We start from the raw sequence: 25,915 nt of genomic DNA on the forward strand, positions 1-25,915 counted from the left end.
GATTTAACTGGTTTGTCGATTTGGTAAGAAATTGTTATATGTTTTATATGATAACTATTTTAATAAGATACCTATAGTCGTTCTTTTTTTTATCGAGTTCACATTTTTTTATGAATCTTCTGAAGTTTTATGACCTGATGTATCGAGTATCTCGCGCTCAGTGAAGTAAGACATCGTAAAGAAAATTTCTGTCAAATGAATTTCTGCTACGGTATTTTTCAAACTGCATTGAAGCTGCTTAGTGGAATTAGAAGAGAGGCTTGTCTCTTAAGAATATAAATGACGTTTGTCCAGGTATATATATATAGGACTTTAGACTTTTTTCTGTCATTTAAGTAATTAGTAGCGCATGTATATATTAATTACTAAATTTACATAATAATATAATATCACGTTGAATCTATTCAATTCTACTACCAATGTCAAATTGGTTTATCGTAATCGTATCGAAACGTTATCGTTGACGATCAGCCTACAAAAGTACCTATTGTACAAATTACACGATACAGTTTTTATTCGGGATCGTATCGTTAAAGATATAAATATAAATTAGCCTTCAGTTAATATTCAGCTAAGGTTAATTTTTATAAGGAATAGTCGAAGTTTGATTGGAACAAAATCGGAATCATCATTGCCGTTATGAGTAGAATTGGACACGGCAACCTGTAGGTACGACTTTTAGCAAAAAAGGATTTCGTAAACATTTTTCGTATTAGCTTACAATCAGGTATATCTCTAAATATTCGATGTTTGATAAGGGTTAGAATTATTTTGTTGCGAAAGAAAAAAATATTTGTGAACGGCTCAAATGTATGCTTGGAAATATTGAAATTATCCGTATTCCATGTTTCTTTTCAATATTTTTTATCTGTAGAATTACGACCTCGATGTCTTTGTATTTTTTTCTTATTTTATATCCGATTTGTTTTAAATAAAAATCTTGTCTTAACAAATAAGTATACCGATATTTATATTTAAATTTCGAACTCGACGTAAATAATTTATACATTTCACCCTTGAAGTATTTACACTTCAAAATATAACAACAAAAGGGTATTCCATTTGTCCGCCCAAACAAAACAAAAGATTTTTCCAAATTGCTCCGACTTGAACCAACTAAATGTCTGATAGGCCTTCGTGATATGAATCACTATCACTTGGACCTTAATATAGCAATAGCATTAATTCAATACATAATCTAAACACAATTCCTTATATTGAATAATAACGTACAACATACAATTCAAATGCTACAACTACACATTAATACCCGATAGGGAATAAGCGATTACAATATTTTTTGTAGACTAAAATTACTGCGTAGGCGCACTATTAATCAGACTCGTTAATGCACATCGTACCAACGTTAACAGTGCTATAAAAGGCGTTACAAAATACATTTTGAAGTTCCTATTAAATCGGACATTAATGTTCATTGCATTGTAGTGGTTTCATAAATCATGTCGGCTACAATGCGTGTCCGCATGTAAACACGTACAAATTATGTAATAATAAGAAAGTGTTGTTTATTAACAGCTATTATGATAACTATATGAGAAGAATTGGGAGAAATCTTTGTATCGACTGTGTTTTGAGTAAAATAGAAACTTATTATATTATATGTAATGCCCACGTGTTCTTTTATGTGCATTTCGAAAATGAGAATGGTTTATGATTATTTATTTTCAGTCATTTTATCTCCGTAATGTTACTTTGTGTACATGTTACCCTTTCTCGGCCAAAACTCTAAATTGAATTTGATACAATTCTTTTTATGACTTTTAACACCTAACGAACGACTCCAAAAACGAGCAAAGCTGCGGACGACAAGTAGTAAGTTATATGTAATGTTTTATCTAAACTCGTTTAACGATTTCCGTGTCATGCAATAAAGTCAAAATCTTTATTCAATGTAGAAGCTTTACGATTGATTATTGATTGTAAAAAATATACAACAAGTTAAAAACTAAGAAAAAGCGTCCAAAAACGCAAGCGCTTTCGCTGATGTGTGTATGGTAATTATGGTTATAAGTAATAGTCTGGATATTAGAATCGAACATTTCTAAACGAAGCCGCTTAGAATTTAACGAACTTAGCTAGCTAGCATTCCTTACTCACAAAGTGAAACCTGATTAATTAATAATCACGAAGAAAACTCTGTGACAGCCGTCTAAATGTCAAACTATGAAATATTTAAACCGTTATTACAACTCCTTCGGCATCGTTTTTCAAGCCAATAGCTATCCCACTGTTGAGCTGAGGCAGCTTATCTATTTAAAGGGGGTTGGAGCTTATTCCACCACGCTACTCTATTGCATTCAATTTCATCTGGCAAATACACCATTTCTTCTACAGCCGAGCAGAAGATAAGCGAACAAAAAATAAAAGTGAAAATTCAACAGTCCTTGCCCGGGTGTAAGCACACAATTTATTAATTGATTGAGATTAAGAATGACGTATCCTAACCACTGGACTCTATTACATTTTTCTAATGACAATTTTTGTACATAAGAAACTAGAGCATAACGAACATACAGAATGATGATAATGATTTCAAATATATTACGTTGAGATAAATCTCGTAACGGGACAATTTTACATCTTGATAAGAATCTGGTTATGATTAAGACAAACTAGAGAAAGTTAGAATATTTGAACTACATAATGAGAAATACAAAAACTTATTTGATTGATTGTCTAAGCTAGACGGAAAAATGAATCTTCGATAAAGATCCTAACTTTGAAACATCTCCCAGTCAATAAGATGTACAAACATTCTAGTCTATGAAGGTTTACTTAACATTATTGACCTTCATTGTTCATTAAAAATAAATAATCTGTGGCATCGTAACAAGGGTAAGGTATCCGTAACCACAAACACACGGTTCAAGGTTGGATCCGTATTAGCATTGTGTTCTACGCTTCTAATCACTTAAATTACCTTTATAATAGACGACCTCCATGGTCGAGTAGTGTGTACACCGGTTTTCATGGGTACGCCACTCCGAGGTCCTGGGTTCGATTCCCGGCCGAGTCGATGTAGAAAAAGTTCATTAGTTTTCTACGTTGTCTTGGGTCTGGGTGTTTGTGGTACCGTCGTTACTTCTGATTTCCATAACACAAGTGCTTTAGCTACTTACATTGGGATCAGAGTAATGTATGTGATGTTGTCCAATATTTATTATTATTATTATTACCTTTCATTATCAAATGACTCGTGTTTTTTTCCATGATTTGATTATCAGAAATAACTCATCTGTGATATATATATATAGCGTGTAAGGTCTACATTATACTTGCTGCTACTTTGAGTAGGTACCCCCAAATGGTCAAATATTATATTCCCAAACAGTAATACTTTAGTATTATGGTGTTCCGATTTAAAAGATGGTTGAGCCAGTGTAAAATGGCACAAGGGACATGGCATTTTAATTCCTAAGGTTAACGGCGCATTGGCGATGTAAGAAATGGTTAATATTGGTTACAGCGCTAATGTAAAAAGAATATGTGACGCTGTTATAAAGGATCAGTAATTTCAACATTTAGCCCGTATATTGCGGCTATTTATATTTAGATTTTAATTTTTTTTTTTTTTTAACACACATTTTATTCCAAACCTACCTACTAATACTTTATAGTATGTGAATTATTCCAGCATAAGAACGGAAAAAGAGAGTCTGTTATTTATTTTAATCTTTGTTTAAAAAAAAAATGTTGTGAACGTGCATGACGTTGCAGGATTGTTGAAAACATTTTAAAATCTTTTTAATTTTACGTAAACGGTATTGCCATTAGATATTCATAAAAATCTTGATTAAAATTTTCTTTGAACCAGTGACGATCTAAAATTTGTCAGCTTTAATATTTTTAGCACTGTTATTCTAACTAATATTAAAACTTAATTTTGGTGTGTTCATGAAGAATCGTAAATAATTAATAAGACATAAATTTTTCATTTATTCATAAATAATATTTAATTTGAATATATTACGCTCCTCATCTTGTCTTATTTGTCTGTTTCTAATATTAATATCTTAGTACTATTAAACTTGTATTGCTAGAAAAAGTCAGTGTTGTAAGTTCGACTAATTCCAGATTCCCATAACTTACGGTTCATATACTGTAATTTTTATAGCAAAGCCAACAGTTCGGGCGCTTTACAGACTCAGGCAAAATTATTATGAATAAACTTAAACTTTCCACGTTGAAATTGTAAATTTTAAATACGATACAGTATTCGAATTTGCAAGTTCTCTAAGAACATCTTTTCAAGAAAGAAAATATCTACTAAGTGATGAAAATTAATCGCTAACGTTAGCTTCACTAATTTTTCTTCTCAAAGCTTCTCCTCAAAGGGAAAGGCCTTCAAGGCCCAACAGTGGGAAGTTTACAGGCGGTTAATGTAAAGTAATGTAATATAAGTTTTATGGAAAAAATCGTAGTAAAATTGAGGCTACATCTTGCATAAATATATCCTCATAACATTGTCCTATACGACCAAAATGCTTAAAAGTTAAATAAGAAACATGTCTTGAGCGTTAAGGGGTACTCCCGTTGGGTACAGGTAGAGCGATTACCTGGCGCTAATTGACTATGATTGATTAAAATATATGCGTATTTATTATAACATACGATGTTTGAAAATTCTTATTTGCTCGTTTTTAAATTTAGGGAAGATACCGAGTTCTTGATATAGAAATGCGATTCTCAAAATCAGAATAAGCGTTAAGCCTCGATAACCCCTTCAAAGCGAAAATTGCGGTAAAAACGAACGCAGAGTGTAAATCTTTTAAAGGTTTTAATTAAGGTAAGTGGTGGCCCTCGCCTCCAGCTTCCCCGACATCAATCTGTTTAATGCGGGGAGATACCACCTGTTCGGAAACAAAACGAGACGAAACATTTTTCCGCGTCATTCATCACGGACGAATTCTACGGAACCAACCGTGAAGGCAACTCAAATACACGTTCCACAGGCAATGATTGTAGCTCGGATGCATTCATTCCAAATTTGAAATTAACTCTTAAACTTGGTCTCTACAATATTATATATATTCCTTGATAAAAAAAAAAACAAAATCCATATTTTTTTTTTAAAGTATAAACAGCCTGTATGTATATGTAGTATGCAGCCACTACTGCCCAAAACTCCTTTTAGAGAATACCACCAGGTTAATCCAATGCGGGATGCGACACATTCGAGTTTCCATACGATGTTTTGCTTCACAGCTGTGCTTAATGCACAAGAAGAATTATGGTGCCAGCCCGGGTGAGAACCCACAATCTTCGATAGAGATTGATTTGTTAAACTACTAGACCATCTCAGCTCTAGTCATTAATTAGTGTATTAGTTTATATTAAAAGATGTTTGAAAAAGTACTTGGATAGAAAATATGAGATAGAAGGTATCTTAATACTTAATAGTTAAAGACGAAGGAGCGGCTTCGTACATTTAGGATCGCTAATTGCGTTTTCCAACGGCACTTTATGCAAGCTTATGATTAAAGTAGCGGCATGTCGCAACGAAGGTGCTTCTAAAAATAATTTCAAAGAGGTGAATATTTAAATAGGACGGTCAATGCGCCCTCACGCTCTCTCAAGACGCAATCCGGCGATTTTTAGTAGTGGCTCAACCTCTTCCCTTTTCACAAATTAGCGGCACTTTTTAAATTGGCTGGATATATTTTAAATTGGATTAAGCCCCGGGCGGGTCGTGACGCCGCAAAGTATATGAGCGATGACTTTGATATGACTGTTTCTCAAACACAACACGAAGTGGCCAATTTAACTTGAGCTCTATTGCCTTGTTCTTCTCTAGGAAAGCGGCTCAGCGAAATGGCCCTTTCTATTAGACGGTCTACAATCATGGAATTAAAGCAATTCTATGTTCCGGTTGTGATATAATTGAGTCTTTATGTGAATGTACTGCGGTGCCGTTACGCATAGTGATGCAATCGTTAACGGTATTCGCTTTGCTCGACGCATTTCCTGGATTCGATTCCCAGGTAACGTAGGAATGTATAGTGACATCCGCTCTTTTTCCTATGTCATACAAAGTGTATTATATTGTGTGAAGTCGACTTCAGATTTTTTTTGTGGAAAAAACAAAACACTAACTACCATGTGACTGAACCTTGTTTTACATCGAGCATGTAATTCAAAATCATACTGGTTTGTCTATTATTTCACACATCACTCGAAAACCGCATCATGTATTTTAATTAAAGTAGTGCTGACAGCTTACATCCTGCAGCAACTTATGATTCATCCTGATATAAAAATATCCACATTGAAGTCATAAATCTAAATCTCAACAAAAAAAATCAATGCAAGTGGAATTACGTGGAATATTTATTCGATATGAAACTGATCCCCTAAATTGCGATCAGTAGGCGACGCAAACATTCTATCTTAATAACTTAGGGCTTGATATTTACTTGGAAAGCATATCATTCTATTTATATTAAAACCTTATTAGTTAGATCCTACGACCCACAAGGCCCACTATCGCTTTGCCCCAGCGATCCATTCGTTTAATTCGCCCATTAAACGACCCGTATACCAGATTACATACATCCGTCGGTCGCCTTATGAAGAGTAACTAATACCAATTATGCTTATATAGACGTTTAAAAGGGTGGGATCGTATTTGTTTAAGTGAATAAACGTATCATGTTTTAATTGATATGTTGTGTTGTGTTGCGTTTTTTTTTTTTTTTTGTTATAAATTAATTAACATCGAACATTGGACACTCAAAAAAGTTATGAAAATTATAAAAAATACTTGATACAAAAAATCTTTTTTTTTTAAATTATGATGGATTTTGCTTTGGTATGATTACATTCATATAGGTTATATATGTTTGTTGAAATAGATTTTGTATTTGAAAACTTGTTTGGATACTACCGAGAAAAAAAGTACCTAGTAATGTTAAACAAAAAAATAATTACATTTTAATTGACATGTAAATTTATATAAAATGTATAAATTAACTTATGTTTATAATGCTCATCATATATATATATAAATACTATATGTAAACTTCAATACAACGTGTACTGCGAAAGCATACTAATTTAATCCAGCTTTGAAAAAGTACCAGGAGTGCATAACAAAACAAGAGTAAACACCACCACTTGGCTTAGTTAATCAAGGCATCGCTAATCCAACGGACTATTTGTCCGGGCGGCCGCGACATTAGTCCGTGTCCGGTCCCGATCCCGGCATAGCTGGGATTGACCGGGATTTATCCGGCATCGCGAAGTTTAGTTTCTGATGGTTAGGTAATTTGGTTTACTTCTATCAAGAAATGGTTTGTATTATAATAGTGTTACATTAAACAAACATTGCTTGACTTATATTTTAATATATTATTGAAATTAATATTATGGGCCGAGATGACACAGTGCTTAAAACAAGTGAATCGGAACCGAAGATTGTTATTTCGATCCAAACAAACACTCTTGAGTAATGTGCTTAATTTGTGTTTATAATTAAACTCATGTCCGACCATGAAGGAAAACATCGCGAAGTAACCGGATTCTGTCACATAAAAGTCACATGTGTATCCACAACCCGTATTGAAGCGTGATGGAATATGCTCTAAACTTTCTGTTTAAAAACATCGGACTCCTTAGGCCAGCAGTGGGCGAATTGCACACGCTTCTAAGATTATACAAAATTATGTGCTACATCGTTGAATGTATCCGACTTCGGTGATTCTGTTATTTAACATGACCCTCGTCAGAATTCTTAATTCGGTGCTCGAATTGATTTGATTTGATTCCCCCCATCAACTGCCCGTATCCTTGTAAACGTTCCTCCAGGGATTCTCCTAATCTCCCCCAACAGGTGACTCAGTGTTGCCTCATTTGTTTGCGGTGATTGCGTGCAATCAACATGCAGATGGCAACACCAATTTCACAGATAATTAACTGCGAATGACTTGTGAATTCAAAGGTCGTTTCGAGGAATCAGGGTCTTATAAATAACCATTGCGTGTCGTATATCAATTGTGGGCTAATAATTTCGACCGCGTATTAAAAAACACTAACAAGCTAATGTGAATCATCTAACCTTAAAAATATATATAATTTATTTTTATAAAAAGTTTAGTGTCGTAATTCGTAGAATACTGGTGGAAGTAAAATCTCATCCCTTTTTAAGACAATATTCTAAACGGAAAATGCGCACAAAGTAAATTTTAATACGCAAAACTTTCTAAAGGCTCATAATAATCTCAGTTATCGCTAATCTTGGGTCCAACATAGCCAACATCACGTCTCAGTATTCCGTTCTACGTTTGTATTATCATAGTTCGTGATGACATTAAACTGTGATCCAGTCGACTTTTATTGCGTACCTAATATGTATTTCAAAGACCATTGAATGAGCTGACACATAAAAATGATATCATCTTCTAATCACTCCGCTTATATAAGGCTGTGTGCACATTTTTAAACTAGTAATATATTCAAGGGATCGAATTACAGTGACGCGACTTGTTTTGACGAATCACGATAACCTTTCACCTGCAAATATAGTAACCAGTAATCAAATAATGCATTATATTCATTAGGCAAACTGCTTTTTTAAAGACATAGAAATGATGAAAGAAATACCATTAATTTTAAATGTATGGTATTTAGACAATAATAATTTTATTTTTATTTTTTTTTTATTTAAGGTCATAAATGACTATACGCGAAACGAACATCCTCATAGCTTTGCAATCTTTTATACCACAACATATTAAAACATGAGCTCAGAGTATCGTTGCTTGGTACTTGTAAAAGGGTTGTACCAACCTGTGTGCCCATCAATGGATTCACAAGTCCGCCTTAATGTCTCGTCGCATTATGCGTACACCTTTACAAAATGAATATATCCGTTTTGTCACCTTTTAAATAGTTGCGACGCATTGCGAAACTCATTATGCATCCTTTGTGATGTGGAAGGCAATGTAATCTAGATAATTCGCATCGTCGCTCTCAACATTCCCACGTCCTCAGTCGCGGGTATTGTGCAGGAAAATGGGGAAGGTCGTTCAACTTGGATATTTTAAGAGAAATTATATTCTAAGATGCTCATTTAAACATATTAGGTTGTATGACGTAAAGTTCAAGGACTTCTTTATTAATGATTACGTTAAAGTAAATTTATACTAGATCTGCATCACACTAAACCATATTAAATATTTTAACATTAATCACATGTATAAATATATCGCTGATGAAATAATTCGAGAACGAACTTCATGGTTTTATTACTCGTATTTATGTCATCGCACGTTTCTGTAAGGATGGTTACTGTTTATAAAATAGAAACATGAATTCAACAGTCGTTAAATTGAAAAATAATTTTATCAATGAACCAACGAAGATTTTAAAGAATAAAACTCTAATTGTATATTCAAAATGCGTTTATATGACTAACAACATTAATAAAGCTTATACTTTACGAAAGGTTTTTTTCCGTGTATTGGATTGGACTCGTCAACATGAGAAAATGAATCAAATTGGCGAATTCATCTCTCGGCTCCATAATGAGATAAAATAGATAGTACCAATTTATATACAGTTTCAGTTGTGGGTAACTTATAAAGCTGCCCGAAATCTTGGGTTCAATCCTTAGATTGGACCAACGTAACCGAGATCGACCAGGATTACATCATCATTATTGTCATCCAAATTATGTGCAAAGTTTCAAATCGACCTGTCAATACTTAGATACTCATGGATTTGTTCACATACTTGATACGGGATTTGTTAGTTACATACAAATAAAGGCTTGCAAAAACAAATAAAAAAATTTACCCAATTGTAATGAAAATCTTTCTGCATATTACAATAGAACTTATGACAATGTAGCGTTTGAAATATGTATATTACAAAGACTAAATTCAATAAAAATATGTAATAAATAAATTGTTATTGTTTCAGATATTGCGGGAATGACATTCATCTTTCAGAATAGACGGCACTCTTGGTATGTTTTCGCAACATTTTCTCATATTTATAATGTTGAATAAGAATATTTATTAATATTGTCATCTAAAAACTTAATTGGATTTTCGTTCAGAGGATAATTTATTTGCAACGTCATTGGCAATATTCAGATACGATCCACTAACTTCACATTCGCGTTTATTACTACGGAATCGGTTTCGGCGAAATGTGTAAAATATCGGGACCCCGGGACGTAACCGTTTCGTACGACAGCATTATCGCAATTCTACTTTCTGAGCCAATCTTTAGACAAATCGGAGCGTATGTTAGTCGAATGGTGGGCTTACAAGGTGCCTTGAACGCCCCGTGCGGCAATCTTCGATGCACATAAAACGATAGTCGCGACATTTCTCGTTATCTGGCGCGGTACGGCGCAAACGATTCGGAAAATCGAGCCGAGAGTCCCGTGTCGGCGTCCATTACCGGTATTAGAGTATTGGCATTCGACGATCGGTATCGCACCCGCTTGGCCCGGTTCGGTGACGGTTGAGCGGTTTTTTTTTCTATCTACAAGATTGAATGCGGAATATCGATGAGATGAACCAGTAAATAAGTTAGGTGACGTGGACACAGATAGTATCTCTTTGAAATCTATATATACATAGAAATATAAAAAGATATTTTGTTACAATCAAACCAATACTTAATTCAAGTAGGCTTTTTCATGCACTTTTCAATTGTCATTTTAGAGTTGAATGTAAAGCTACCACCGGTTCGGAATGTTAATTTTATCGAGAACCGGCAAGAAACTCAGTACATACTCATCATTCGCCTTTATAAATCATAACATTATTGTTACCTTTGATTATATTATATATGAGACGAGTAATTTGGTTTATTTTTTGGGACATTTCGTCCTAATGTTTTTCTTATTTAAAATGAAAAGGACACATGTTCACCTTATTTTAAACCGGTGGGTATATAACCATACGCCAATTTTGAAATTAAATCCGACTAGATGTATTTGTTTGGCGCCGCATTGACTCCTAACTAAATTTTCTGGTCTTAATATAAATTATAAAAAGCAACTAAGTTATTACTGCTTGCCTAGGTAGTAATGAGGTTACCGTTTACCAGGTGGCCAATTTTGATAGTAAACTAGACACGTATTAGCTGAATATAAATGAAAATAAAAATATTTTCAAATTTAATGTTTGCGGGTTCTTGTATGCCTTCATGTGTAAGCAAGACCCATTATATTGAACACACGTAAACGTATATAAGTGTTTGATGTTTTATTACAATATCTTCAGTAAAGATCCCCTTTACCCGACATCAAAAGAATTACACAGTGATCAAAGCTTATCACAAACTTTCAGTTATTGTCTAACTTTTCCGTAACGCTGTACAGTATTCCATGTATACATACATTTTGTGCGTTCCTATTTCCTGATAGAATTTGTTCACCAAAACGTTTCCGTTGGGGGAGCTGTGTAGGAAGCATTGTTTGTGATATCTCGACCAGAAATTATTGAGTTAAATTTGTCCGGAACCAATTCGCGGAGATGTAACGATATAAGCCGACCGCTTTGTTCGTCATTCGTTTCATCTTTATTGTTCCAACAAAAACATTTATTACGTTGCTATTTTTTTTTTCGATTGGGAAGACATTTTTTTGTAAAACAATAATTTCTACATTAATGGACTGGTTTATATATTTATAGTGAAATGTTGGTTTGTTGTAAGAGCATTATTAAAAATGATGTTTTCATTATACTGTGAAGTAAATGTAGCAGCTTCTCCTCCTAAAATGAAGGTTTGGGACCTATTCCAGAACGCTTCTCACATTCGACTTGATGAATACCATACCCATTCAGGTTTCCTCACGATATTGGCCTTCCGTTTAACACAGGCTAAGCACATGAAAGGCAGTGGTGCTGAATTTGAATCGATTGCGATCCACGTGGTCTCACCACTGGACACTGGCTCATAATTTTAATGATCACGACCATAGAAATTTAAAGGAACTAAAAACGGGCCTTGCTTTTAAATCATAATGAATGTTTTTTTATGATCTGAATGTACTAAATTTCATCGAAACGATTTTGATTTTTTTTTTTATTAAATTGTATCGATAAAATTTGATTTGAATTCTTGGTACGACGCAAACTTAATGATAACATCAATGCTTCTATATTATGTTATAGTTACTATATCTTCTTATAAGATGTATTTGCCATTGCTTGCTCCAGTAGTACGACCACCTACTTACTTTAAATAAAAATATCAATCTCATTATTTTTAAGACTCACATAGATATATGTTAATATAGCTGTCGCCCGCAGCTCAGCTCGCGTTTTGGGAGTTAGTCATTAGTGGTTAGGTATAAAAAAGCCTATGTACTTTCTGAGTCAAATCAACTTCAGATTAGTGATTTGGTCGTTAGAAAGCAACAAACAGTCAGAAAGAGAGACTTTCGTATTTACAATATTAATATAGATGTTATAAACGCAAAAGTAATTCCGTCTATCCGCTTGATACCTAACCATGACTAAACCAAATATCTTAATTAAATTTAACTCAGAGACATTTCGGTCCAAAGGCATATGTATGTATATAAGTTAAGAGGTTCGAAAATAAATATGACTTCATGAGAAGTCGCGGAGAATTGCAAGAAACAATAATCATTAATACCAATTAATTGATTAACAATTTACAAATACATATTTTAAGCGACCGATATTCGTAATAACCCGAGCGATTATTTTATTTTCTTAACATGTCCGTAACAAGTTTCCGATGTTGTCACATTTAATTGTACCAGTTATTATGTCACTGTTTGAATTATTGCCGCACTGCGATTGTCTTATACTATTCTTTTATCTCAAATGAGGTTTTATTTAAGTGTAATATATTTTTTTTCTGATTACATTATCATATTCCAAAAGTTGTGGCTATCTCAAACATGCTTGTAGGGACTACTGAATTGGTGATCCTTATAAATGAGATAGAGAGCGCGTAACTCTTACGTCAGCAACATTTAACTTTGAATATTTATCCTACGAAATAAGTATTATATTTTCATAGAAATTACGAAAAAATTGCTCTTAAATTCGACCTTGAAATTCAACTCTTCGCATGATCAAAGCAATTTAAATTCCATAGAAAAATACGATTATTCTTTTGAGTCGTTTTGATACTATTACAATTACACTGTACAAACACTTATACCTCGAGAACTAAGATATTACGTCCCGTGTGGCAATTACACTGGCTTACTCACCCTTCAAACTATAACAGCGGTGCAAGGTATACATGCTGTAGTATAATTGGTTAGTAAATGGTAACGCAGACGGGCTTGCACAAAGTCCTACCGGTAAAATACGACATGTCCAATTGTGTCGATACCGAACATAGCAAAGTAAGACTATTAAACGCCTAGCCACGATCCCTTTAGACCGAAGCTGTTCCCACTTAGACACATGGTTTAATTAACAGATTACCTTGAGTGTGAGACCCTTGCTCAAATGCTGGTATGATTGGAATTTTTAACATGTTTTTTTTTTTTAATTATTGTAAACGTCTCACTTATATATGAGATAAAACAATATATTTATGACTATTGCCTTAGTACGAAAAAAAATAATTAAAAATAACTAATAGCTCTTTTTAATTAGAAATCTCATCAAGTTTGATTAAAATAATAAGATTATTATTAATGTATTAAGTGAGATAGCACACTCGTTTTAAACGGAGCTATAATCAGATTGTCTTCATTTAGCAGAGCGGGTGCAACCGCCATTTTGATGAATCATCTACCCACTTATATATGAACACAAATATGAAATAAATTGGACCAACTAAAACGAGGTATGTATACCAGTATTATAAAACGTTTGATAAACAAAAAATCTTGATAAATATTTATTACGAATTCAGGTTTACAGTTTATTATCCCATAAGCTTGTTCCGAATTACAATTTTTTGTCAATTAAAAAGTCATCAACGAAATGTCAGTTGTCATTTTGACACATGTCAAAATATTGATAGAAGACTAATTTTATTGTAAACCCTGTTTTTAATTGAAATAAATTTCGTCCGATACTATAGTAAAATTAAACACATGAATTACAAAGCTAAAATTTATTAAATATTTTTATTTTATTAGTAAGTTTGCACAGATTATAAATAAACAAAAGTCGTTTAGTAATAATTTTTTTGTTAAATTTGAATGCGGATAAAGTATCACCCGGTTAGATAGTCATGAATTGTGAAATAATGAAAGTCAGGCGCGCATGCGCCTTGCGTGCTTCATATCTATCAAATCGACCGCTACTCACGCGAGCTTGCTAGGGCATCATACATTTTATACGAAAGATTTTTTTATAATTATCATTATTAAAAAAATAGACCTACCGTGCTTCGAAATTCAAATTCAAAGAATTTTAAGTAGAATTTAATTATATTGGTACGTTTATTGCATAAATTTATTAAAAATATATAATAAACATTATGTTTATACCCATGAGAAAACTGATATGTGTACTTGTACCTTCTATTTACTCATATATCATATTTATATATATATATATATTTTACGAAAATATTGTTATAGCCTAAATCTTAGTAGTTAAACTCCTATAACTAGTTCTTATTGATGGACTGAAGTAATTAAATACAGCTATTTTATTGAAATGAGTGAAAAAGTGTAAGGAATGGATTTAAAACAAAACAGCAAGTGAAAAAATTTTGGCATTTGTCCATTATTTAATAATTTCTACCTACAATCAAACTCTAATACCGTTATTAGTTTAAGTAAATATAGCTATTTGAATTGCCAATTAAAAAAATACTTGTAGATAAATAATAAATATACTAAGTTAATAAAGAAACCTTTTTAATAATATGATATACTGAATGTTTAAAATTTTGAGTTATCTATATAAACGTATCTACGTTTCAGTCAGTCGTAAAAGTTCAGGTCTCTTAAACTTCCAACATCCAACAGCATCTGATATCAGAAGTGTAAAACAAACTCTGAAGGTCCGTTAGTTACGTAATCTTAATCGTGCGATATCTTTCTTAAGATACTTTCGTCGCAAATTTATCTTTCAACTCTTCGTTTGTTTCACAAGTAAGAACTAAGTCGAATCACGTTCGAGAAACTTCTTTCGGCGCGTATCACCCCGAAAGTTCTCGAACTATCTAACCGCGGGATCGTTCTAAACTCTTAAAATGTCTCCAAATAGCAGCGAAACGTGTTATACAAAACGCAGTCGTGACACTTTTAATTACTATTTGTATTATATTATTATCCGATGGATTTCATCGGATCATGCCATGTTTGTCTAATTAACGTAACCGGTTCAAAACTGTTTACCCGCAGTAATGCTGTTATAAATCAAACGTTACACCGAGTACAAATTACATAAGAACAGACAGTAGTCAGATTAATGTTGTAAATAAATTATCTTCATAAATTAAAAACTAATATACATAATATTACTATAAACTAGCTGTACTATTCTTATGATAATATTTGTATCAATTTGTCACATAAATATATAAAAAAACAACTTAGTTTACATTATATTATAACGTATGTTGTGTCTGACGTCATTAGTAAATGATAACTAAGTAAAGATTATAAAATTTTGCAAATACATTAAGTCATTAGAGAAGATGAGGAGCGAGGACATTATTAAAGACAAGTCAGTATGATTAATACGTAGCGTTGACATCCTCTTTCCGCGAGCATCTAATGAAGAATGCCCCGCCCTTGGCTGTCGCGACGCTTATATATCTCCCCCACCAAGCGTGATTGATGACGTCGCCGCAACGTCACAACTATCCTTGCATAAGTGATGTGGGTGCTATCCTTAACGTAATTACGTGCAGAGGGAAATGTATTGCCGATAACAGAGATGGATTAAGGGGTTATTGCAGAAGACTTATTTCTGCTAAGACTTATATTTGGGTTTAGGTAACTCAATAATATTTCAAATAGTATACACAAGCTTAGTCATTGTTTTAGTCATTTTGTTTTGACTTTTATTCAAAGCATTGATGCTATATAGTATACCAAAAAACAATTATCAAAAATCAAAATACAATTTATTCAAGTGTGATATGAATAACACTTTTGAATCGTTATTTTATAAATTTAAATTAACTTCAAAGTTATCACTGGTTCGGAATTACTGAGATTCTACGAACTAAAGCTCAGTAATTACTCTTTTAATAAATTATAAATAAAACCTCAACTAAAATGTTGTCGCATACAAACTAGCTGTGATGTTATGTTTTAATTAAAAAAATATCTATTAACAGTACGGTTCTAGTTTTAGGTATTTACAACATTCGTTGAATCGATAATACCTACACCTATATCACTAGAAACACAAAGAAATACAGATGACCACACTTACGATGTAGTATGTAACGATTTCTAAAGGTCTTCAAATGACGCGTCAGAAACGCAAAGCGTTGTTGAAAGGGCTTTACAAATATTGTCAAGACAAAAGCTCGCGCCGAACGCCTATGTCGTTTTGATTAATAAGTGCCGTTGACATTCTAATTAACCCGGCTAAAAGTCAGCCAGCCTGCCTCTTTGTTTACACCATGAATGGGATGCTCAAATACCAACGCTGATACAGGGAAAGCGGCTATGGAATAGTTAGGGTTACCGTTAAATTATGAATTAAAGACTGGACTAAGTATTATTGTAATTGAAGTAACTTTTGAATGTGGACTCCATAATAAATTTGAAAAAGTGAGTTTTAATCTAAAGACCAAGAGCCAAAATAATAGTCAAAATTAGGGACCCTTTTTTTGCGGAATATTTTAAAACTTGCGTGCTTAATAAATAACTTGGTTATAAATTTGTATAATATCATGCTGATCACGTACTCGTAAACTTTTTAGAAAATTATAATAAATTCCGCTAAATAGAAGAAGCTGTCTTGGCACAATACTGGGATACTTACGGTCTGGTGCTTTGGGCATCACATACACATTTACACCAAATAAATTCACACGTTTAAATTGTGTCTCATATTTTTAAGTGAATCTTAAATCACGAAGAGCAAAAGGGTCATAACAACTCGGTTTATGCCCGCTGGCAGCGTGAATTATAACTAATTTTACTGATTGGATGCATCTATCTAAGTAGGATACACCTACTCAATAATTATCCTAACGCCACACAGAAATATCTCTTATTGTTCTGTGTCTGTATGAAGGATTAGCTAATGTAATTATAGTCACGACGTTACAATTTAGATCCCACGGCTGGCAGCTCATTGGCATTGTAAGGAACTGCTGCCTCTCAAACGCTAATCTCTTTAGGCAGTGCCCACTTATTATAGGCAACGGTATTCAATACGTAATAAACGTAACAATTAATGTTCGCGTCTTATTTTTCAAATATATTACACAGTTCTTGTAATCAATGTTGCAAGTTCGTAAAATTGGTCTCGGTCGATTTTCGAGTTGGTTTTCGATGAAAAGCTCTTCCAATAGTCCATTTACTATCTGGTTGTAAAATAAATGAGATAAAATCTTACCACATGACAACCCTACGAAAAAAAATCATTTTTAGAATGCCTGCCTTCATCTGTTCAATGAAACGTACCATCGGCTCAATGAAATGTTGGAATCGAGGTGGTTTTTGATTTTCTTTTTTTTTATTGACGTGTATTAGCTATTTTGAGCGCAGTTTCGATGTTTGTAACGAAAAATACACTATTTGTAACTCAAGCGGGAGGCTTTAATTAATTGCAACGAGACTTATTCAGTATTTTTTTAATTGAAGTGACAGAATTGATGATGTGTCTGCGTTTCAGTTTAAAGAGTTTGAATAAAAAACCTATATGGTTAAATTCGTTGAAAGGATACGTGAAAGAAGGTTTTAATGAACGATTCGTCGTTTCTTATTCAAGTAGAATTTTCGTGTTTCTTAAATACATTCTGGTACTAATAAAGTTCTTTAATGTAGATAAAAAATGTTAAAAACGGATATTTAAGTGATTGTCGCTGATAAAAACCGATACTTTAATGCCCAATTGAATACTACTATTCGTATACTACAATTAACCCAATTATAGTTATCGCTATGGAAATATTCGTTCAAATCGATCTTTATTTATTTTTTTGTACAGATAACAAACCGCTTTTGTGTTTTATTTTAAATACATATTATTGAGCTATTCGTTTGACCCATTTCCATACTTTGTATTCCACCGCTTATAACGTGATATTGCTTCGTCATACTTCTATAACTTCGCTAAGACTTGGCTTAATAAAGGGTACATTTATTCGTACAACCACCGTTTGTAATGTAAATTTACATATTAAAACAAAAGCATTACAGAAAAGCTAAGGTTTAAACCTCTTAAACAATGCCCCGGTTGAATAGAGACGCGCCTAACCCCATTTCCCAGGGAAAAATATTTTTAAGCTGGCAACACCATTAGTGCAGCGCAACGCAACGGGATTTTTTTTGCATCTAATTTAAATTTTTACTCTGGCTATCTCCGGTAATATTACTGCGTTTTATTCAAACTCGTGTTTTTGTTTGTTGTCATTTCGGTATATTGCCACTTTGCTTTGCTATGCTAATTTCTGTAACGAGCGCAATGATTTTTATTCCGCTAATCTTTGGATAACGTCGACGTTACTAATACGTAAGATTAAAAATGACATTATTTAAGATGTTAAAACTAGTAAATTTATTTCGTGTTTGCCTTATTTTCCTTTTATATTCTCAATTGTAATTTTATTATTCTGAGATATTAATAATGTCTCAAAATTATAATGTATGTATTCTCTTGATTAACATATTATAATTATAAATACGCATCATCACATAAATTTCATAAATATTTTATAAAGACAATAACTAACACCGAATTCGTTAAAATACGCGCAATAAAGTCGACATTAACACGCACCTCTATAACTAACAGGGAATCAAGCAGGGCCTATAATTTATAATGAATTATATTCATTAAGCACGCAAACTAAAAAGTTGCGATTCATCGATTATAATTTGAATCGATATCGAATTGAAGCTCGACACTAATACTATGATGTCACCGGTGTAGGCTGTAGCGACATTCAAAATTCAAATTTGGAATGTTGTTTTTTTTTGTCATTGATCAGAGTATTGGAGTCAGTGCTATTAATAAACGAATATATATTAGAATTGTTTTAAAGAATAAATTACAGACTGATATTTTTTTCAAATGTTACCTAACCACAATGCTATTTGTGTAGCTTACAACTCATTACGCATGTGACGTCACCACATTCCCTGTTCCAGTATGTCGTTAAAGTTACAGTATATAACAGCAAATAAAACCACAATAGGTCTTAACATAACTGAAAATATCTGTATTAATAAATGTGAAAGAAAATCTGTCTTTCTTTCCGTTTGCTACAATTTCTCGGCGAAACAACTGAATTGATTTCGTTGAAATTTGGTACGACGTAAACTTGAACCATAAGAACGTACAAAGGATACGTTTTTTCATCCTTTAAGGATATGTTGGGGATAAACGGTTGTATACAATTGCTGAAAACATTTTATTACAAAACTAATTCGATACGGGCGAATCCGTGGGTTCAACTAGTTATATACGTGATTTATTTAATTTCAAATTTAACAAAAAAAATACTTTTAAATAATATTTATTCTTCTCAATCCTATTTTCTTTTTTTATAATTATATTTTCTTCATTATTTCAAGTAATGATTAAATAAAATCATTTCATATTTTCTATAACAGTGTATATTTATCAGTGTAATTTGAACACTGTTTATTTTATAATAAAAAAAATCCACCTCGATGAAAAAAACCAACTGAAATTACATCCACAGATCACATTCAAAATGTATCTCCGAGGTTTGAATTCCGGGACAACGTTAATAAATCATTCGGTCAATCTCTGCTATGCCTTGTACAAGACAAGATTGCTTCGGAGTCCCGAAATAACGCGATTAAGCGAATGAAAGGACCGAAACGAACAAAAGCAAATGTGATTACCACGTTGTCGGCGAAAAGAAATAAGTAATATTTCTTACGGAAACATTTCCTTCGTTCCTTTTATTTCTATACGTATTGGCTTGTTCATGCAGCCGTAAGATTACGTAAAATAAACACAAGGTATACCTACATTCATCGTTGAACTAAACTCCACATTATGGAAAGGATGCTAAGATTTACTTTTTGGGATACCTATTCGTTATATATTCTAACGTCATGCAGCAATTCGTAGTATTTTTGTGTTCCAATTTAAACGGTGAGTGAGCCAGTGTAAATACTAGCACTAGGGATATAGCATATCAGTCCCCAAGGTAGTTGGCGCATTGGTGATGTAATGTAACGGTTGAAATAACATACGGTGCCAACGTTTATGGACTGTGGTGACCACATTCCATCACGGCAGTTGTTCGTACGCCTATTACATTATATAAAGAAATATATTCGAATGATTTGATTTTATAAACGTTATTTAACACCACCTGTGTGGGTCAAAAATTGCAATTTTAAACCAGTTTCAGATAACCGCTTATCATTTGCATACGCTTTTGGTGCTACTAAATTGTGTTCGTTTTAGTAGGTATAGATATTAAATCAAAACTTGTTCTAAAAAGTTCTTTGTTTTTAATATAATAAAATAAAATAACCGCTTTTAACTATATGCTTATGTATGTATACACGGTACATATACCAAGAAATATTTTTTACAATTTTTGTCCGTCTGACTTTCTGTCTGTTTGTTAAATTCCGACTAATCTCTGGAAGGGCCGGACCGATTTTGATGGGACTTTCACTGGCAGATAACTGACGTAATAAGGAGTAACCTAGGCTTATTTTATTTCAGAATTATATATATACCCACCAACGACTTAATGTCACAAAAGTTGCTTAATATAGAATTACTAAGTTATAGTAAAATCTGCGAATTGAACATTAATTTTTTTGTTAAATTCAAACGCGCACGAAGTCGCGGGCACAGCTTCATATATAATTGTACGAATGTATAAAAGGGAAAGAAAAAAATGTTATGCGATATTAGTAGTTTCGAAGTCTGACAGAGTCCAACAGACCTAGAGATTGCTTGATGCGGGCCTTAATTATAATAGTTGCTTATTGAACTTGTGCGACGTCGAGTCGATCGCTAGCAGATTATCCTATATATATATATATAATACGAATTTATGCTTGTATTAGCTCGCTTTCTATGCGTTCACGGGTAGCTCATCAAATTAAATGGTAACATTCTGACATTGTTGTAACGAAAATTAGGTGGCGCGTGAACCGTATCGGATGTTTATATTTAACAAGTTTTCGCCCGCGGCCTTGCTCGCGTTTTAAATATTAGGCATAAAAATATGTCAATGTCCTTTCTTGGGGTTCGAATTTGCTTGATACTAAATTTCATCAAATTCGGTTCAGTAGTTAATCGGAAGTTAACAGACGGACTTACATTCGCATTTATAATATATATATTATATATAGAATAGATTTAAAAGGTACCGCAACGCGTACCTTTGCTAGTTAATAAAAAAAATATGTTTACATTTAAAATATCGTATTGTATAAAACATAGATTGCGAGAACTTCTTTGAGATCAACAATGAGCTATTTGCGATGTTTTTTTGTTTAAATATAACGTAACACAAAAGAGCAGAAAATGTCAGTAACAGAGTGCCGCGGGCGAACCGCAAAATGACCTGCAAAAGTCGCAATAACGGTGTTCTTTTATAACAAAAATAGTCGAAACTCGATCGCCGGCAGCGGGAAACTGACAAATTGTCGTCTACGAAGTTGTCACCCCAGGGACATCACAGTTAGCGAGTGCAAACAGCGCAAGTTTATATTTAATCTCGGTCAAACATCTGAAACGGTACTCAGTTTTAACTGGCTTTCCGGGTAAAACTATGGCCTTTTTTTTCTATTCTCACCTACGCGGCAGTGCGATTGCCATCTGAACTTCTGGATCCTTAAAAAAAAAAATGTTACTCTATACACGAACGTTTTACACGAAACGCAGGAAGCAACACGTGACGACTGGAGCATAAATTGCTTAATAAAGCATTTCTAGTACAGATACCTCACTTTATTCTGTATTAAGAATCATTTTTAAATTATATATTTTGAATGCAACGTTTAACATGTAAGTCTTTGTTATCATTTGATATCTGTATTTATAAAATGGACAATATTAATAAAATCCACGCCAATCATTAGTAATGAGCGCAAAAAATTATTTATTTACCATCATCGAAGTAAATTCAAATCATGAGACTATTAAATTTACATGAAATTTTACAACTACCTACTAACAAGTCCCGAAAAATATTGAATAATCTATTGGTTTTTCGCACTGATAGCTGAAAATAAAAAATAGATATTATACTAAAATAATCATTTTTCACAAAATTATTTATTATAAAAACAGTCGTCGTCCGCGACTTCGCTCGCGTTTTAGGGGTCAGTCAGGCATAAAACTGTGGCCTATATTCCTCGTAGTTCAGGTTTGCTTCATTCATTCATCAAATTCGGTACAATGGTTTGGCTATGATAGAACTGTCAGACAGAGTTACTATATATACATATTCCATGCAATTTCCTCTAATATGAAATACAAACAGTACCTGATTTATATTTATTTAAAATACAACACTATTCGCCTTAACTACTTATCCCCTTAATTTTACGTCCAAAGTTCCGTTAACAATGAAGCCGACATTCTAAGTGGCGATTCAATATGAATAACCATGCCATTGACCAATGCCATGATTCAATGTCAGTTTCTTATTTATCTTTACTCCTCCTTTGATTGGAATAGTATATTCGTACCTTCGTCCTCACATTCTATTTATTCTTTATAAATATATTCAAAGTCAATTTAATCTTATTAAAGAAAAATCAAGAATATAAACCTTTTATAAAAATTATAAGTTGTTCGAAGAATATTTATAAAAAGTATTTAGGTAATCTTTTCACCAATGTTATAGGCATAGCTTAAAATATTATGGCACTTAAAATACCAAATAATATCAATAAAAATAGGAAACAGGATAAAACGTATACAAAATTTTATTTTGTAACGCAACGTGCTTGTTGCAAATCACGATAAAATAATAAATAAAGAAAATCAATTTATCGACGTATATTTATAAATATTCACTGAATCAATATAAAGGAATGAATTATTAAGATAAGGAATACATGATACTGTGTTACAAATATTTTCACTTATAACCCATGACTGGTGATTTCTGACGGCGCAGTGATTCGCGAGATTATTTTCGACACGATGGAATCAATGATTCATGTGTCTGATTCGACTAAACTAACAATGCTAAGACGATCAATTTGTACGCAGAGAATAATATTGATCTTTAGGAAGCGGTAATGCCACGAAGGTCGAGGCGAACTTGTGTAGGTTGGAATTAGCATCAGAATGATTATATTGGCTGTCCAAATAGAATGGTATTTGAATGAAAACTAATAACATGCATATTATAAATTTGCTTATTGACTAGTTTTAAGTCGAATAATGTCAAATTAGTTTTTTTTTTATTCCGAGCACTAAATATTAAGACATACAGTGCAAAAATAAAATTGAATAACAATTTCATTTTCAACATAGACGATTAAACGATACAAGTTCGAATTTTAATTGCTTATTATTTTAAAAGACATCTCGAATCTACTGTCATTTAGTCAGAGATAGGACTAACTCTTGCCAAGACTGTCGAGGGATCTGGCCGTTTATTATCACAATTTCTCTAAATTGCCTTCTAAGAGGGCGAACGACAGGCCAACTAACGTCTGAGCTCGATAGTACCGCGGAGGCGGGGATATCGCGATTTGCATGAAATGAGTTCCGTACAAGATGATGAGAGAGACGTCCTCTTGAAATATTCTGACGGGAATCCTTAACCGCGTACTGCCCTAAATATTTCACTCTTAAGACTTACCTCGTGGTAAATATAATATGCATATTTCATTAAGTTAAATTTAAATTTAGAATACAAAGTTTCGTTTCAACGCTTACTTAAAAATTCACAAGACAATATTAAGAAAACATCTTATGTCGCATATTAAAGATCGTCTCTTTCTAGAAGTTTCACGATCCATTTAATCTAGGCTAGATTGAACATAACTGAGCGAACTCGCAATAAATTAATCGCGCGGTTGGAAATTCGCTAAGCAAAAACATCACTCCCTACGAACCAGCTGGTCGCCGTTAATCGGCGAATAATGCCGTCGAAGATTTATCGAAAGCTTGATAAAAAGAGCCCAAAACATTCCGGATTTACGCTGAGATGTGGCAGTAATTAAAAGTTGGCGTGTAACACGCCTGCGAATCTACCTCCGAATGCATAAACTTATACTAATTAGAGAGGAATTCTTTTCAAGATTCGGAACTTGTCGCGCTTCGGGAACTTCGACGGTACTGTCGCACATTTAATTGGGAATCTTAGAGAATTCACTTTGTTAAGAAATTTGTTTTAGCCGACAAACTGAGATTGTGGAACTTAGTTCTGGTAACCGAACGTGCATGTTCACATCTTATTACGTACACAGATATCTGTAATTAAAATTTACAAAGGCAGGTACGTGGAAATAATACTGAACGCGTTCAGTTTGCTCCACGTTGGCTTACGTAAACGCGTGTGACTCAAAATTCAATCAGAAGAACGTTGTGAATTGAATACCGATTGATAAAGCTTGCCCTAAAACGGATCATTAATTTTATCTAAGTTTCAAGCCTACGAGAGGATTTGGGATAATCTCCCGAAGATTGCTCGTGTACTTGATGCGTGGCAAAAATAATTTCCTGTGTATTAATTTTATATGAACGCGTAACTAAAAGTACTCGTAATATAAAAACAATATTAGAACATATTTGTTAGTAAACGTTTAACTTAATTTTAAACTTTATATTATTATACCCTTCCCCACAAAAATAATTTGGAACATGTGTTCGTTAGTTACAGAGATAGCAGTCTTCGTAGGCGCGTTAATTAACCAAGAATGTACTGTATTCGAGCGGCGCGCCTCGCAAAGTTTGTCAAAACCCTAAAACTTACTTAGAAATTTGTTTTGCGTCTTCACGGATCTTCATTAGGTATACGAGTCCAAACTTATTACGTATGTTTGACTGAGGATGTGTTAGTGTTGCGGTTTCGTGACACTTCTAATCTGCTCATGTTCGAATTTGTACTAATTTCGCAGCGCATACAGCCCGAATCCGACCAATTATAAAGCCGGGTCGTCTCAAATTTGGACCAATTAGATGAGCCAACGAACTGTGTCGCACTCGGGAGCAGTTTTGTCGGCAATATAATTTATTAGGGAGGCTCAAAGTTGCCGGTTTCAACCCTTAAAGACTCGAGTGAAATTTGATTACGGATGCTTTAAACGTGTCCCCTCGCCGCACTTGAAGTTTTAAACGGATGACGCCATTTCTAGCTTAAACCGATACATCACCACGGCTAAAAACAATAATAAACGTATTTCAAATTTCAGTACGATTTATTTCTTTCCTTGAGTATTTTCCAAAAATATACAGAGTCATTCCTGAAACATACGAACAAACGAACATACGAACAACGGTCGAACTATATTAAAAAGTAAATACAAATTAACTTAAACCATCATCCGCAAAATTGTGATTCATATTCAATATCATGTAGATTTAAGTCCAAGGAATTAATTTATAGAGAAAAAAGGTTTTATACAAACAAATATCTAAGTGTTCGCTTATTTTTTTTCTCGATGACGTCTTGATTACAACTACATAACTTCACATTAAAAGAGCAATATTTTAGGGTAATTTCGGGTGTAGTTGAAAACTAAACTTTTTTATGATATAGGTAGGCGGTCGTGCAAATGTGCCACTTGTTGGTAAGTGGTCACCACCGCCCATAGACACTGTTAGCAGTATTA

The 25,915-nt window shown here is 33.2% G+C and overlaps 1 protein-coding gene across 3 annotated transcripts in view; it reads left to right on the forward strand.

Moving 5' to 3' along the window:
* LOC125076836 (leucine-rich repeat-containing G-protein coupled receptor 5-like) overlaps positions 1-25,915 on the forward strand; it is a 249,125-nt gene that overhangs the window by 65,377 nt on the left and 157,833 nt on the right. For 2 of the 3 annotated variants that reach the window (XM_047688540.1, XM_047688538.1), the window contains exon 2: positions 9,940-9,985. The exons of the other annotated variant lie outside the window; for it this stretch is intronic. The gene's annotated coding sequence lies outside the window, so the exon portion shown is untranslated. The remainder of the gene's footprint in view (positions 1-9,939; positions 9,986-25,915) is intronic. 3 annotated transcript variants of the gene reach the window in all.

Source organism: Vanessa atalanta, chromosome 3 (assembly GCF_905147765.1).
Source record: "Vanessa atalanta chromosome 3, ilVanAtal1.2, whole genome shotgun sequence".
NCBI classification, from domain to species: domain Eukaryota; kingdom Metazoa; phylum Arthropoda; class Insecta; order Lepidoptera; family Nymphalidae; genus Vanessa; species Vanessa atalanta.